The 16,233-nt window shown below is 42.0% G+C and overlaps 1 non-coding gene across 1 annotated transcript; it reads left to right on the forward strand.

Moving 5' to 3' along the window:
* Positions 1-260: 260 nt before the first annotated feature.
* trnaa-ugc (transfer RNA alanine (anticodon UGC)) lies at positions 261-332 on the forward strand. Its single transcript has one exon. It is a non-coding gene; the product is annotated as a tRNA-Ala (tRNA).
* The last annotated feature ends 15,901 nt before the right edge of the window (positions 333-16,233 follow it).

Below are 16,233 nucleotides of genomic sequence, written 5' to 3' on the forward strand. Positions count from 1 at the left end.
ATCAAATCTCTGGTGAAATAAAACGCTGAGGTCACAGTATGTGACAGTATGTAGTATGGAGATACTGCCATCTTGTGGTAAAGGGGAAGAACAATCTTCCCGGTGTCCTCCGTAGGCAATTTAACTATATATTTCTGCGATAACGGGAGTATACTTTCTTGGAGAAATGGCAACTGCAAAAACTTTATTTCAATGATATATTCAATTACATTTCCAATGCTTTGTTTAGAAAAGCATATTTTTTCAAGATATGTATGGAAGGGGATGTAGCTCAGTGGTAGAGCGCATGCTTTGCATGTATGAGGCCCCGGGTTCAATCCCCGGCATCTCCACAGTTGTTTTTACAATTTTGAATAACCCATTGTTTGTCCAAATCTCTATGGATTTCACCCGTAGTTTAGTTTAGATCAGTGTTATTGTCAAACAAAATACGTAAGCAGCACGCACTGCTTATTTAAACTCAGACTTGTGTTCCATTGTGACCACTTAAGGCTTCCTCTCTGCATGACTACAGACCATTGAGATTGATGAAAACACAGAGATTTTCGGATTGTATGTGCACTGTAGTTGACATAAGGAATCGGTTGAAAGTAAATATGACAAATGTAACATCATGATGTCCACTACAGAAGACATTTATGGGTGGGGAATGGAATTAATTGTATTTTTTATTTTATTTAATCTTATCTTTTTATCTTCCTGGGGGGGACTGTGGGAGGGGTCTCGAATAGTTGAGGGACAGCTATTGGGCAACTGTGGGGGGATCTTGGAGGGTTTGGGTTCACGTTTTTTGGCCTGGTGGTAGATCGGTCAACATGCCCTTGAGCAGGGCATTGACCATGGATGCTTTTGTGTGTCGCTCTGAATGGGAATCTGTTGGATGACTGGGGTGTTGTAGTTGTTGAGTGGCTTCACTGCAAGTTCATTGTATGTTTCGAATATTCAATAAAAAATAATAAACATTTTAAAACGTTGTTCTTCGCCCTTGTTTTTGTTCTTTCCCCTCCTTCTCTGTTCTCACAAATGTTTTATCAGCCAGTCCCCAGTGTTACAGAGAAACACAAATTAAAGCTCCCTCCTCGTTTGTCATCCAGTGCAGGAACATTCCGCTAAAATCTGTGTCTGAGATCCTTACTAATTAAGATTGAGTTAGACGGTCTTTTCCCTCCCCTAACTCCTGGAGATCATCACTTTGTAAGTGCTTCCTCTTTCCTAAAAAGCTATTTGTGGGTCAAGGAAAACAAATGTTGGATGTCATTGAAAAACATTTTTCATAATATGTTTTCTGCCAAGTCATTGTAGATCGAAGGGGCAGCATCACAAAGGCGTCTGTGTGAATGAGTTAAACTATGTAATCTGAATTGCCACAGAGCTGGACCATGGAGAAGGTTAGACAGAGGAGCGCGTAACTCTCTGATCTGAGCTGGAACAGATGACCATAGAAGGAACATAAGGCCTATCACACAGGGGTAACAGGACACACTTTAACTGGGAGACAAAATAGAGACATGCAAAACATTCTTTCACTACCCAATAATGAAGAGCACAGTGCTCATACACTGAAGAATTCCCCAAGAGCATGAAGTCATCTAACAGTTTTATTTGAAGGATAAAGAAGAATACAGGTTTTTCAGAAGCTGTCAATGATACCAAAGTCCCTAAAGAAGTGACATAGTTTTAGTTACATTTCTCTGAAAGATGAGTCAACATTCAGATGTTCAGGTACAAATGTGAATTTTCATGTTTGTGAGGTGTTTTGCGATGTGTTCTGTGTTGGTATGACAGCTTGTTAAGATGTGTGAGAAGTGTAAAAAAAAAAACATATTTGAAAAGCCTTCTTTTTCATTGGCATGTTTGTTCAAATGAACAGATTCAAAATCAGGGAAACAACCTTAATGAATGCCTGACAATGGCCAATGTCGGAACTGGTCAGAGCACCTTCTAATGATATTAACCAAAGAGTACAGTTTCAATGGGATCAATCATTGCTATAGCTATACATCATATAAGATGAAAGACACAGGAGAGGACAAAGCCATGCACGGAACAATCTGTCTGGAACAGATGTTTTCATCGTTCTCGTCCTCCACAAAGACAGAGATAAATTTGTTCTCCACCCAAGGCAGCTCTTGACTCTGCAAGGCCAGCACACGGACACACTGCACGTCCTTCCTGAAGTTGAACTTCTTGCCACCGGGCTGCTGCTGTTGCTTGGTCAATGTGTCACTGCTGCCAGCGGCAGCATTGGAGACAATGAAGGCATCGATCTCTAGCTTGGCATTGGACAGGAAAGCACGGATGTTCATCTTGCTCTGGTTTTTGAGGTGGCTGGCAGTGTTGGTGTTCCCCATTCTGCGACTGTTGGTCAGCTGTAGAGAGGAGTGATAGGAGCAGTTAAAGTAGGCCAGGGGTGTGTTCATTAATGTGATACGTTTGGAGCGTTCCAGATAGAAACGTAATGAACAGAACTGACACAAATCCCTATTCTACATGATGGACAATTATAATTGTTCTGCACCATACATTTCTATCGGGACGTGTTGTAACGTTGCACTCAATTTAACAGGCCCCTGTTGTCGGCTACAGTCTGTAATACAATTATATATTTTTCATTTTTCTCTCTCTGGTGAAGAGCTCTCGTATAATATGACAACTTTATATCCTCATGACATGTTAAATGTCAACAGATGTTGTCGTTACACCCACTCAAATGGCCTGTTTACTTAACGGTAGTGGAATCCTCAAAAGTGACTGACCCTCAGCTGACTTGATGTGGACCGTTGGACAATAATTCACTGACTAGCACAGGAAAGATTCAACCATGGGTCACACTTTCCCTGTGTCTGATGAGAGGAACAGTGAGATGAATTGAAAGGTATTTCTTCCTCTCCTCTTCTCCAGGGGAAGGACTCCCTCCCTCCCGGTCGAGACAAAGGGAGGCCTGTCCTCCATCTGAGAGTTAAATGGTCTCCCACTGAGTCACTCCTCACCTCTCCTTTCCTTACTTGTCATTATCCTTAGATTTCTACAATTCGTTGCTCTGTCCTCTTCTCACATTTGAAAGGACAAAATGGGAGCATGATGACATTTGATATTGACAGGAAATGTCAAAATAGAAAATGTAAGATGCTCTTTTGTTGAGGTCTTATTAGAGAATGATCTGTTGACGTCAGCATGTCCTTCAATCATCTGGAACAGGACAATATCTGATATCTGTCATCTAATCTGTGCCATCTGTTTATTTAGATTGTTTTCATCAATCTTTGGAAACCTCAGGTCACCTTCTTTGAACGTTTGAAAAATATATAAATACATCCTCCCTCAATTTATGCTAAGATACCTTCACCATATTTACCATATTTATCAATGATTTAAGCTGTTGTAACTTCTTACCATGCTAACATCTTTTCTGTGTTATTTCAGGGATATCACACTTACCTTGATCTGTAGTAGTTTGAAGTGTGAGAGTTGCTGAGTTGTTGAAACGCTGAAGAACACTTATGTAGGGATGATGCTGGTCAGACACTGAGGCTATCATTCTGACTTGGTCCAAAGTCCTCTGATGGTATGCAAATATCATCACACCAATGACACAACACTTATTAACTCAAGTAAGAAAATGCACACCTGATATGGTCAAGTGCTGGCTGTTAACAATTTCCTTAACATGTACAGGGCCCAGTAAAAAATCAAGTCAAAACCCAACAACTTTTACTATTTTTTACAAAAATGCATAATGCATAAAAGCGTAATAATAGTCAATAGACAAAAAACACTTGCATTCTGGACCACTCTCAATTCCTTGTCAGTCTATGTAAATAAATGTCAGCCATAAAATAAATAAATGTAAAGGTTCTGTCATCATCTACCCAGACTGCCCTCTTATTGTCCCCCGATGGCAGATCCACTCTTGAGCGGTGAAATGACGTGGAGCCAGTGTGTGGTTGAACACTGTTCCAGGACAGACAGAAACCCTTCAGACCACTTGATTGTCCCCTTAGTGTTTCTCTGAAAGGGTTGTGTCAATTGCAGTCGGACATGTGGAGTGTGGACTATTCATGCACGGTTTCACAGCCATCTCTTTCTGCTGTTGACACACTCACTCCACTTACCTTTCACTCTCCTCTCCTTCCACTCCATCATACCTCCTATCCTACCATAGCTCAGCCTAGATATTCACTTAGAGAAAATCAAGTTGTCAAGATACTGTATATAACTTTAAAAACGAACTGAAATACAGCCGGTATGATGCTGCGTTTCTCAAGGTTATTACGCAAAATGCATTATACCAGCTGTATTTCTGTATTTTGAAAGCTATATATCTTGAAAACTTGATGACATGCAAAACATTTTTGGACTATATCAACAATGGATTGATGAAACAAATACCAAAATATCATTTTGGGGGGAAATGTTCCTTTAATGAGAAATATCCTAAAGATCCTAATGAGTCTTGGAAATACTCTTTCTGACTGTATCTTTTTCAAAGTTGGACTTTGTTAAGGTGTAATGAAGCTTGGGCAGAGTGATATACTGGTAGATGTGATAATGCATGGCCTTCTCTCACCATCAACGCAAAATAATATTTGCATTTTATTCTACCCTGTGCAGTGCCTCGTCACAGCTTATCTTATCCCATTGAAGTGCAGTAGCTTCATTGGGAGCTCAGGCCCATCGCAGGCACTCATTGAGGCTGTCATTGTCTCAAACATTCATTCTATCTAGACGTCTTTCATTTTGGGTGGTTGAAGGAATTATGCCTCACTTAAAGGGTAGAGATGCACGTATCTTCTGATGCACAAAAGTTTGTCCTGCTTACTGTAGATTGATACATTTTGATAACTTCCCAAGAGAACTTCAGCATCATTCCTCAACCAAAAGGCTTTCGGAACAGGAGCTTCACAATAAGGCATAAAAGGCTTTCCATTGTCTTATGGCAGCTAAAAGTGAAGGTTGCTTTTTCTAAGGATTCATTAGAGATCCTCTACCTCTACTACGAGCTAACCAATAACTGAACTCGAAACATCCAGGCCTTTACAAATTCAGATTCAGATAAGCTTTGTAAGCATTAATGAAAAAGCTACTGTTGTTAAAGTGATGTGAGATATTGACATCAACAATAACAGTAATAATAATAATAAATGAATAAATAATAATAATGATAATAATAGTGATGTGGTTATAGATAGGGGACAATGTTTATATATATTTAGTACCAGTCAAAGTTTGGACACACCTACTCATTCAAGGGTTTTTCTTAATTTGTTCTATTTTCTACATTGTAGAATAATAGTGAAGACATCAAAGCTATGAAATCATGTAGTAACCCAATTTTTTGGGGGGTATTTGATATTCTTCAAAGTAGCCATCCTTTGCCTTGATGACAGCTTTGCACACTCTTTGTCACGGCTCTTGTCGTAATGAGGATCGGACCAAAACGCAGCGTCGTACGTGTTCATGATTCTTTATCAACCAAAACACTTGAACAAAATAACAAAGTGGGAAAAAAAACAGTTCTGTAAGGTGCAATAAACTACACAGAAAACAACTATCCACAAAACACAGGTGGGAAAAGGCTGCCTAAGTATAATTCCCAATCAGAGAAAACGATAGACAGCTGTCCCTGATTGAGAACCATACCCGACCAAAACATAGAAATAAAGAAACTAGAATGCCCACCCTAGTCACACACTGGCCTAACCAAAATAGAGAATAAAAGCCTTTCTATGGCCAGGGCATGACACTCTTGGCATTCTCTCTCATCAATTAAACAGCAATCAATATGTGGTTAAGTACTGGAATCACCACAATTATATAGTATGCATTGAGGTACAGTATGTTCATAGCATCTTGGATGTGAGACAGGAGATCTTCTTGGGCAGGCGGGTGTGTTTGGATGTCCAGCAGAGCCTTCTGAAGACCCTCAATCTCCCTGTTCTGCTCTACCACAGACAGCAGCTCTTCCCTGGCTCTCTGCACCAGAAAACATATAGCTAGTTGAGTCTTTCAATCTACTCTATTTCAACAACAAAAAAATACAAAGGTATGGAAACGTACAATGAGCAAAAGCCCCAAAGAATATGATATGTGTGACTGTGAATCTCACCTCAGAATTCTCTTTCACCTCTTCAATCTGCTGCTGTAACACTGATCCCTGATGGTGACCAGTGGTAGTGTCAGGGCATGTGCACACCTGGCCCTCCTGAGAAAGAGAATGTCAAAATTGGTTCCCTTTCACACTCCTGTGTATATTATCCAGTGAACACATTGACAGTCAATGGAAATGATATGATAGCAATACGGTATGCTTTTTCATACAGTGCTTGCTTAGTTGATGCTAGACCTAATACCTGTAGCAATTTATCTTTTTCATACAGTGTGCAGTTGAATGTCTTTACGGCAGCTTCCAGCTCCTTCAGATTAATCTCATTCTCTGTTAGGAGGAAGTCTTTCTCTGCCATCTCTTCATTGGACTGTTCCAAAGCATCCTGGAGCTCCTGACAGACAAAGGAACAGTACTTGAACAGATAGAATAGTGATCTGCTTATCTATGCTAATTAAGCTGCTTCGCTTATCAGTTCCTGAATTTCATGTATTTAAAAAAACATGTGAAAAATTACACAAACATGTCACAGGAGAAGTGGATAATTTAACACCATAATTGGAGTACAGAGGACCTGGAGAGAAAAGGCCTGTGTTACCTTGGTCTTTGAGTCATATTTGATCTTCTCATTGGCCAGTTCATTCTCAAGAGTCTGGGGAAAAACCAACAACAACATACTCAGGGATGGATAAATAAGAGCTACACAATAGATGGATGGATCTACAAAACAATAGTTTTGGTCAGCGTATGAACAGCTGTAAGTTCTTACATGGATTGTATCCTCATGGCTAAACAGCAGATTGTTGAGTGTCAGCAGTTCTTTCTCCTTCTCCCCCAGACATGCCTGAAGCTGGCCTATCGTGTCTGTCACTCCATTGCTTGACTAAACGTGAAAAGGGACAGAGGTTAAAGATGGGTCAACTTGACATTATGTAACCTAATTTACTCCATTACTCCAGCATTTCATTTACATTTTGTTAATTTTGCAGATGCTCTTATCCAGAAAGACTCCAGAATGGCAGTCAGCACATTCAACCAAGGTAAGTAAAGTCATCCACAAAACAGTTATGTTGATGCCAGGGGTGAACCCAGAAACTCATACATGCAAAGCATGCACTCTACACTGAGCAACATCCCCCTCTATGAATGGATGATATTCATACCTGAACAGCTTTTTTCTTCTCACTATCTTTCTCATGTATTTTGCGGTTGAGTTTCAGGATGGCGGCTTCCTGCTCCTTGACTTTAAACTCATACTCAGCCAGCTGGAAATTCTTCTCTGCCATCATATCCTGCATCTCCTGAACAGTGAGTTATCAGCACCATTATTATCATCATTATGACATAATTATTATAGATTTGGGACCTATTTAGTCATTCTCTGTTCCTGCAACAAACACACTGTACTACACTATTTATCCAAAAGTATGTGGACACACCTTCAAATGAGTGCATTTGGCTATTTCAGCCACACCCATTGCTGAAAAGTGTATAAAATCAAGCACACAGCCAAAATGAAAGATTCTCCATACACCAACATTGGCAGTACAATGGCCTTACTGAAGAGCTCAGTGACTTTCAACGTGGAACCATCATAGGATGCAGCCTTTCCAGCAAGTCAGTTCGTCAAATATCTGTCCTGCTAGAGCTTCCCCGGTCAACCTAAGTGCTGTTATTGTGAAGTGGAAATGCCTAGGAGCAACAACGACTCAGCCGCGAAATGGTAGGCCCCACAAGCGTCGCCTCCAGGCCACACAAGCTCACAGAACGGGACCGCCGAGTAATGTCCTCGGTTGCAACACTCACTACCAGTTCAAAACAGCCTTTGGAAGCAACGTCAGCACAATAACTATTCGTTGGGAGCTTCATGAAATGGGTTTCCATGGCCGAACAACCGCACACAAGCCAAAGATCATCATGTGCAATGCCAAGCGTTGGCTGGAGTGGTGTAAAGCTCGCCGCCATTGGACTCTGGAGCAGTGGAAACCAGTTCTCTGGAGTCATTAATCACGCTCCACCATCTGGCAGTACGACAGACGAATCTGGGATGCCAGTAGAAAGCTACATAAGTTTGGTTGAGGAGGAATAGTGGTCTGGGGCTGTTTTTCATGGTTCGGGCTAGACCCCTTAGTTCCAATGGAGTGAAATCTTAATGCTACATCATGCAATGACATTGTAAACGATTCTGTGCTTCCAACTTTGTGGCAACAATTTGGGAAAGGCCCTTTCCTGTTTCAGACAATGCCCCCGTGGACAAAGCCAGGTCCATATGGAAATGGTTTGTCAAGATCGGTGTGGAAGAACTTGACTGGCCTGCACAGAGCCCTGACCTCATCCCCATCGAACAACTTTCGGATTAATTGGAATGCCGTCTGCAAACCAAGCCTAATCGCCCAACATTCGTGCCCGACCTCACTAATGCTCTTGTGGTGAATGGAAGCAAGACTCCGCAGCAATTCTCCAACCTCTAGTGGAAAGCCTTCCCAGAAGAGTGGACTTTTGGTTATGTAGTGTATGTATATGATAACTTTTGTCTTTGATTGGGCTAATATGTCATTTGATGCTTGATTTGATCATGAATTTAGGATCTTGTGTCTCATTCCACCTTCAGGTGTCTGTCATATTTCCTCTTCTCTCTGCCAATAAAGGTTTTAAAGGTTAGTGACTGACACACCCACAAACACCACACACACACACACACACACACACACACACACACACACACACACACACACACACACACACACACACACACACACACACACACACACACACACACACACACACACACACACACACACACGCACGCACGCACACACACACACACACACACACACACACACACACACACACACACACACACACACACACAGACCTGCAGGTCCATCTCTCTCTGAGCAATGAGAGATGACAGCTGGCGGTCAGGGTCAGCTGATGGCTGGTCTCCGCTACCCTGGCCAGCACCACTGTATCTCAGCTGGTCTATTAGAGCCTCCTGGGACTTCACAGACGCCTGCAGCTGCTTCACAGACGCCTGCATCAGCCTGGGAGAAAGTGAGGGACATAGAGAGAGATAATGAAAGAAGAAGAGGGAGATAATTAGAGGGAGAGCGAGAGTACAATCCTGTAACAGGTAAGGACAAACTTAATTGATTGTGATTCCATGGAGGGAACAGATAAACCTAAGGAGGTCTCCAGTCTCTCCTACCAGTCTCTCTCTTCCAGCAGACTGAGTATGTCCTGGAACTTCTCCGGGTTCTGGTCTGGTTCCTGTTCCTTGGATAGGGGGTCAGTCTGTGTGGGTGCATCGGACTGGGAGTGTTCAGGCTGGGTGGGGGTGTCCTTCTGGGAATGGTCAGTCTGGTGTGGGTACGTCAGATTGGGAGTGTTCAGGCTGGGTGGGGGTGTCCTTCTGGGAATGGTCAGTCTGTGTGGGTACGTCAGATTGGGAGTGACCCTCCCCCTGAATCTCCTTCTCCAGCTCCAGGCAATGCGCCCTCTCCTGCTCCAACATGGTTGTCAGCTTCCCCACCTCCACTCTGGATGAATCCAGATCCTGGAAATAAATCGGAATGATATTCAGCAAATCTTGGAAGACATTGGAGAACACTTGGTTATTTTTGTACCTTTATTTAACAAGGCAAGTCAGTTAAGAACAAATTCTTATTTTCAATGACGGCCTAGGAACAGTGGGTTAACTGCCTGTTCAGGGGCAGAACGACAGATTTGTACCTTGTGCCTTGTTATGGAATACATCTTCGGCTTAAATGTGTTGTTCAGATACCTTCCCTAGCTGCTGGATCTTGGTGTTGCAGTACTCTCTGAGCTGCTCCATCTGCTCTGGGTAATCTTGACTAGATCATACAAAACACAGTTAGATTAGATACAATACCAACAAATATGATTTCTAGTCAGTCAAAATGAAAGGTTATCGGCTAAACTTACAGTGCAAGGGCAGAGACCCTCTGCAGCTCCTTCATTTCCTCTTTCAGTGTTTCAACCTCTACCTTCAGGTCAATGTTCTGTGTTGAGACAAAATCACAGTAGGCCTACCTGTACAGTATTCCTTCAATGTAGTTACATGACTGCTGTTCATGGCTTTGTTGAGATCCGTCTCTGATCACTCACTGCTTTGTACATTTCCTCAACAGAGTCATCACACCTCTGCTGCAGCCGCTCCTCGTAGAAGAAGATGCGGAGTCTGAGGTTGAAGTTGTCCTTCTTTAGGTCAGAGATGATCTGAGAACAACAGTGTGAGGAGGAATAGCAGTGTTGGACCAGAGTTACATGTACTGCCTATCTATGGCTCTGGTGAGGCCTATTTAGAGCAGCATTTTTTAATGAGTGGTAAGAAATCTTTTGAATTCATGGCCCCATTTTAAATGACTAAATGTATTGAATCCTTCATAAACCCTTTATATGACCCATATACAAATGTTTTAGAAGTCACAAATAAGCAACTGTCATGCTATAAATGTTGGTTAAAAGGTTGCCACTATTGGCAAAGCATCAGATCACTTGTTATATCATCCATCCTTAGTACTTTGCTTGTAAATCATTTGTGAAGCATTTATCTAGTCGTGTTTATGAAGACGATTATACAAACAGACTAGTCGTCATGTAGGCTAGTGTAGGTCGACGGTCCACCCCTAGGTGGTGAGGTTAGGCACCAACACATCTGCCACACTGACCCTCAACACATGGGTCGTGCTTAGTCCACTTCTGTACTCCCTGTTCACCCACGACTGGGAGCCAGGCCTAATCAACCCAACATCAGTGCCTGACCTCACTAATCGTCTTGTGGCTGAATGGAAGCAAGTCCCCGCAGCAATGTTCCAGCATCTAGTGGAAAGCCTTCCCAGAAGAGTGGAGGCTGTTATAGCAGCAACTGGGGGACCAACACCATATTAATGGCCATGATTATGGAATGAAATGTTCAACTTGCAGGTGTTCACATACTTTTGGTCATGTAGTGTATCTATCTCAATTACCTCGTACCCCTGTATATAGCCTGGCAGTTATCATCAACTCTGTACTGGTACCCTGTGTATATAGCCAGGTTATCATCGACTCTGTACTGGTACCCTGTGTATATAACCAGGTTATCATCGACTCTGTACTGGTACCCTGTGTATATAGCCAGGTTATCATCGACTCTTTACTTTTCTATTATTTCTCTATTTTCTTTCTCTCTGCATTGTTGAGAAAGGCCCGTAAATAACTATTTCACTGTCAGTCTACACCTGTTGTTTACGAAGCATGTGACTGCTGTGTCTGCACCTGTGTTATCTCCTTCATGGTGAATGGTCCATCGGTGGTCAGCAGGTCCAACTGCCCCAGCTCTTCTGCGAGGTCCATTTTTTTAACGCTCTGCTGACAGTTTGGTTGAGTTTGAGTTGAGTTGATTTGATTTTTTACAGGGACAGTGCACATTAATCAACGTTTCAGTAAAAGTGCAGGTTTTAGCCAGCCAGCCGGCTAATTTTCAATATAGACAATCATTGAGCAGTGAGCACAAGCAGAGCAACATAGGACAAGCAAGACGTAGCATACAGACAGAGAAACATAGGACAAGCAAGACGTAGCATACAGACAGAGAAACATAGGACAAGCATGACGTAGCATACAGACAGAGAAACATAGGACAAGCAAGACGATGCATACAGACAGAGAAACATAGGACAAGCAAGACGTAGCATACAGACAGAGAAACATAGGACAAGCAAGACGTAGCATACAGACAGAGAAACATAGGACAAGCAAGACGTAGCATACAGACAGAGAAACATAGGACAAGCAAGACGTAGCATACAGACAGAAAAACATAGGACAAGCAAGACGTAGCATACAGACAGAGAAACATAGGAGAAGCAAGACGTAGCATACAGACAGAGAAACATAGGACAAGCAAGACGTAGCATACAGACAGAGAAACATAGAACAAGCAAGACGTAGCATACAGACAGAGAAACATAGAACAAGCAAGACGTAGCATACAGACAGAGAAACATAGGACAAGCAAGACGTAGCATACAGACAGAGAAACATAGGACAAGCAAGACGTAGCATACAGACAGAGAAACATAGGACAAGCAAGACGTAGCATACAGACAGAGAAACATAGGACAAGCAAGACGTAGCATACAGACAGAGAAACATAGGACAAGCAAGACGTAGCATACAGACAGAGAAACATAGGACAAGCAAGACGTAGCATACAGACAGAGAAACATAGGACAAGCAAGACGATGCATACAGACAGAGCAACATAGGACAAGCAAGGCGTAGCATACAGACAGAGAAACATAGGACAAGCAAGACGTAGCATACAGACAGAGAAACATAGGACAAGCAAGACGATGCATACAGACAGAGCAACATAGGACAAGCAAGACGATGCATACAGACAGAGCAACATAGGACAAGCAAGACGATGCATACAGACAGAGAAACATAGGACAAGCAAGATGATGCATACAGACAGAGCAACATAGGACAAGCAAGGCGTAGCATACAGACAGAGAAACATAGAACAAAAAGCAGCAAGACAAAAATCATAAAAGCAACAAAGTGTTTCCACACCTCACAAGCTACAGACAACAGACAACATGGAAAGCGGCAATACACAGCTAGGGATTATTTTCACAAATCTGATTGACCTTTAGCCATGTCTTCATGCATTTTGTGAAAGTGTGATATGTGGTGCAGTTGTGTGTGTCTGATGGCAGTGTATTCCAGACATGGGAAGCTCTCACAGAGAAAGCGGATTTACTAAAGGTGCTTTTCCTCAAGGGAACTATAAAGGCTGGCTATAGGTTTGACCTAAACACGGCCTGGTCTGGTGTTTAGCAAAAATTATAAACCAAGCAGTGAAACAAGTAATCATGAGAATTCCACATAACATGATGTCTCATGTATAATAGTTTCTATTTGGAGTATTTCACCTGTTAGGGTGAAGAGCAGCACAACCATGTTCATATTTGATTTGAATACGTCTGCTCCTCCTGACCACCAATGACACCAGCGCTCTTTCTAGATCTCAGCAAATATTTTGATGCCTGACTGATTTTGATGCCTTGTCTCCTAGGTAACAACATGAAGCTTCTACATTCCTTAAAAGTGATAGCTATCATTAAGAAACTTTCCCACCTTCTTTGATATCATCAGCGAGGATGAGGCGAAGCAATATATTTTTCAACTGTTTGAAGATTTGACTGATGTATGCAGTGGTGAAGTTAGTATGTAAATCTTGTTGTACATGTATTTTTTTTAAAGATGCTTGTCAGCAAAGCCACTACACAACACAACACGATACACAAATTCGCACTATAACGGTGACAAACGGTGCCCACAAACTGTTAGGGCCTACATAAAGCTGTCCCAACAGCAGAGTCCCAACAGCAGTCCCAACACCTTACCACTGCTACACCGGGCTATCAGCGGAGCCTTGTCTGGCAGTGAAACAGTTCATTCAGCCCCATTTACTGCCTTGTAAAAAAACATAGCTGATATGGCTGACTTGCTTAAACAAATGTGGTTTCTACTGACAATTGAGGTGTACAAACTATGGCATACTGTAAGGGGATGACAAGCAGATAAAAGGCAATCCGTAATTCCGATTAAGACATTAATGGGCGAGCTAGGATGTACATAGTCAATATAACTATTTGTTCAGCACTTTTGAAATGTACAGTGACAGAATTCAGAACATTGGCCATTCTTACAGTATTCTCCCCTGTATACCAAGTCAGAACCATAGGATAAATAAAGGGGGCATATAAGCAGACAATGAAAGCTCTTACAATATTCAATGATTACATTTCTCTAAAACAGGCTATAGGCTACATGTGCTCCACCAAGTCAGAACAGTTGGCAAAATTATGAGGGGAAAAGGGACCAAATTATTAGGGTGAGGCATATGGGCTACTAACAGCTTACTACACAACATACACTTAGTATTACTTTCTTACTTTCTTAGCTACAGTATATATATCTCCCTGGCATATTACATAATTTATGCAACAGCATACAATACATTTTTGGACTCACCTTGTTGTGCTGTGGCACCGAGGTGAGGTGGCTCGGCGGTTCTTCGTGGTCAACATTTGTCATTAAACTTAGTCATCAAAGTCTGGCATTCTCTGGATTTATGGTGCTTTCAAGACAACTGGGAACTCTGAAAAAACATGGTAGAATCATGATGACGTCAGTGATCTTCAGGTCGGAGCTCTAGAAAGAGGCCTGAGTTCCTGACTTGCAATTCCGAGTTGGATGAAGTTGAGTTTTTCCAGTCGGAGCTGATATTTTTCAGAGTTTCCAGTTGTCTTGAACTCACTGAAGTCTGAGATGTCTCAGTTCCGAGTTTCCAGTTGTTTGAGCGTGGCAGAAGATATGCTGGATTGACAGCATGGCCAATGTTGAATGTTTACCCTTTTAAGCTTTGAAAAATATCCTTAAACTCAAACTTGGGACCACACATCCAGTGCATTTAGCCACTGATTCCTTCCAAACCACTCATTGTTGAATTTGCGATTTCCAATTTGTTGTATAATGTTTATGTCCAATGGCTGATGAGCACCAATATGTTTTATTTATAATTTATCTTCATATGACAAGGATTGAAAAGGATTTGCCATAAGATTGTTGACTTGATTCATGGTGATGACTGCTAGCTTGCTAGCTAAGATCAGTCCAATCAAAGCTACTGTAGATATAACGTGATTTGATGTAATTTTATCTGTGGCCAATGACCTTGAGCCTTCTTGGATGGGCACTTCTAATGTAAGTCTATGGCAGCACCCAAGGGGCTTGAATTATTTAGCTCTACCCTTAGAATTTGCAGTGACTAGTGTCCCCATAAGTGACAGAACACTGAGCCAATCATGGCACAACTACAGAACATTACCAACCCCTACTATCAAGGCGAGACGGTTGGAGTCTTACAATGTTTAATAATCTAAAGGGGTAGGCAAGAGAATGGTCGTGGTTAAGGCAGGTAGAATGGTCAGGCATGCGGACACAGAGTCCAGAAACAGGTGTAACTGATGTGAAATGGCTAGCTAGTTAGCGGTGGTGCGCGCTAATAGCGTTTCAATCGGTGACATCACTCCCTCTGAGACCTGAAGTAGTTGTTCCCCTTGCTCTACAAGGGCAGTGGCTTTTCGTGGGTGTCAGCTGTTGGTGTGTGCAGAGGGTTCCTGGTTCGTGCGAGGGGACGGACGATAGATATACTGTTACACAGGCAAGGGTCAAAACCGGAAGGACTAGAAAAAGGAAAATAGCATGCTTGTTGACTTGACTAAACATACAAGATGAACTGGCACAGAGAGACAGGAAACACAGGAATAAATACACAGGGGGAAATAAGCAACACCTGGAGGGGGTGGAGACAATCACAGGAACAGGTGAAACAGATCAGGGAGTGACACCCTACGCTGTGTATTTTCCGCTGGCTGCACTGAAAGCACTGAGCTAGGCGGAAACAGCTGCATTTTGGTGCTGCCTACTCAGGCAAGAAAAAAGAGCCCATGTTTGTATGCGTCTTTATTAACTCAATATTATATATATATTTTTTTAACATTGTTTGCAAACTGATATGTGACATGTATTAATGCCAAAATAAAATGCAAAACCGACAACCTGCCCTGAATGACGGGTCGCCACTGGATGTATTGGAGTCCAAGATGCTGAAATACATGGATATTACAATGCATACACAATAAGACATTCAAGTTGAAAGCACAAGTCAAATTCATGATAACAACATGTACATTAAGGAGACTCAATGTGTTGATTAATGTTTATTTACCACCATCTTTGATGGCCAAAGACCATATCCAAATATAGCCTTTCCTTTGGTGATATCAAATCTCTGGTGAAATCAAACGTTGAGGTCGATGTCATGGTTTATACAGTATGTAGTATGGAGATACTGCCATCTTGTGGTAAAGGTGAAGAACAATCTTCCCGGTGTCCTCCGTAGACAATTTAACTACAGTATATTCTCTGCGATAACGGAGTATACTTTTTTGGAGAAATGGCAACTGCAAAAACTTTATTTCATTGATATATTCAATGACATTTCCAATGCTTTGTTTAGAAAACCGCATTTTTTCTCCAAATGTACAGAG

Source organism: Oncorhynchus nerka, linkage group LG4, assembly GCF_034236695.1.
Source record: "Oncorhynchus nerka isolate Pitt River linkage group LG4, Oner_Uvic_2.0, whole genome shotgun sequence".
Lineage (NCBI taxonomy): Eukaryota > Metazoa > Chordata > Actinopteri > Salmoniformes > Salmonidae > Oncorhynchus > Oncorhynchus nerka.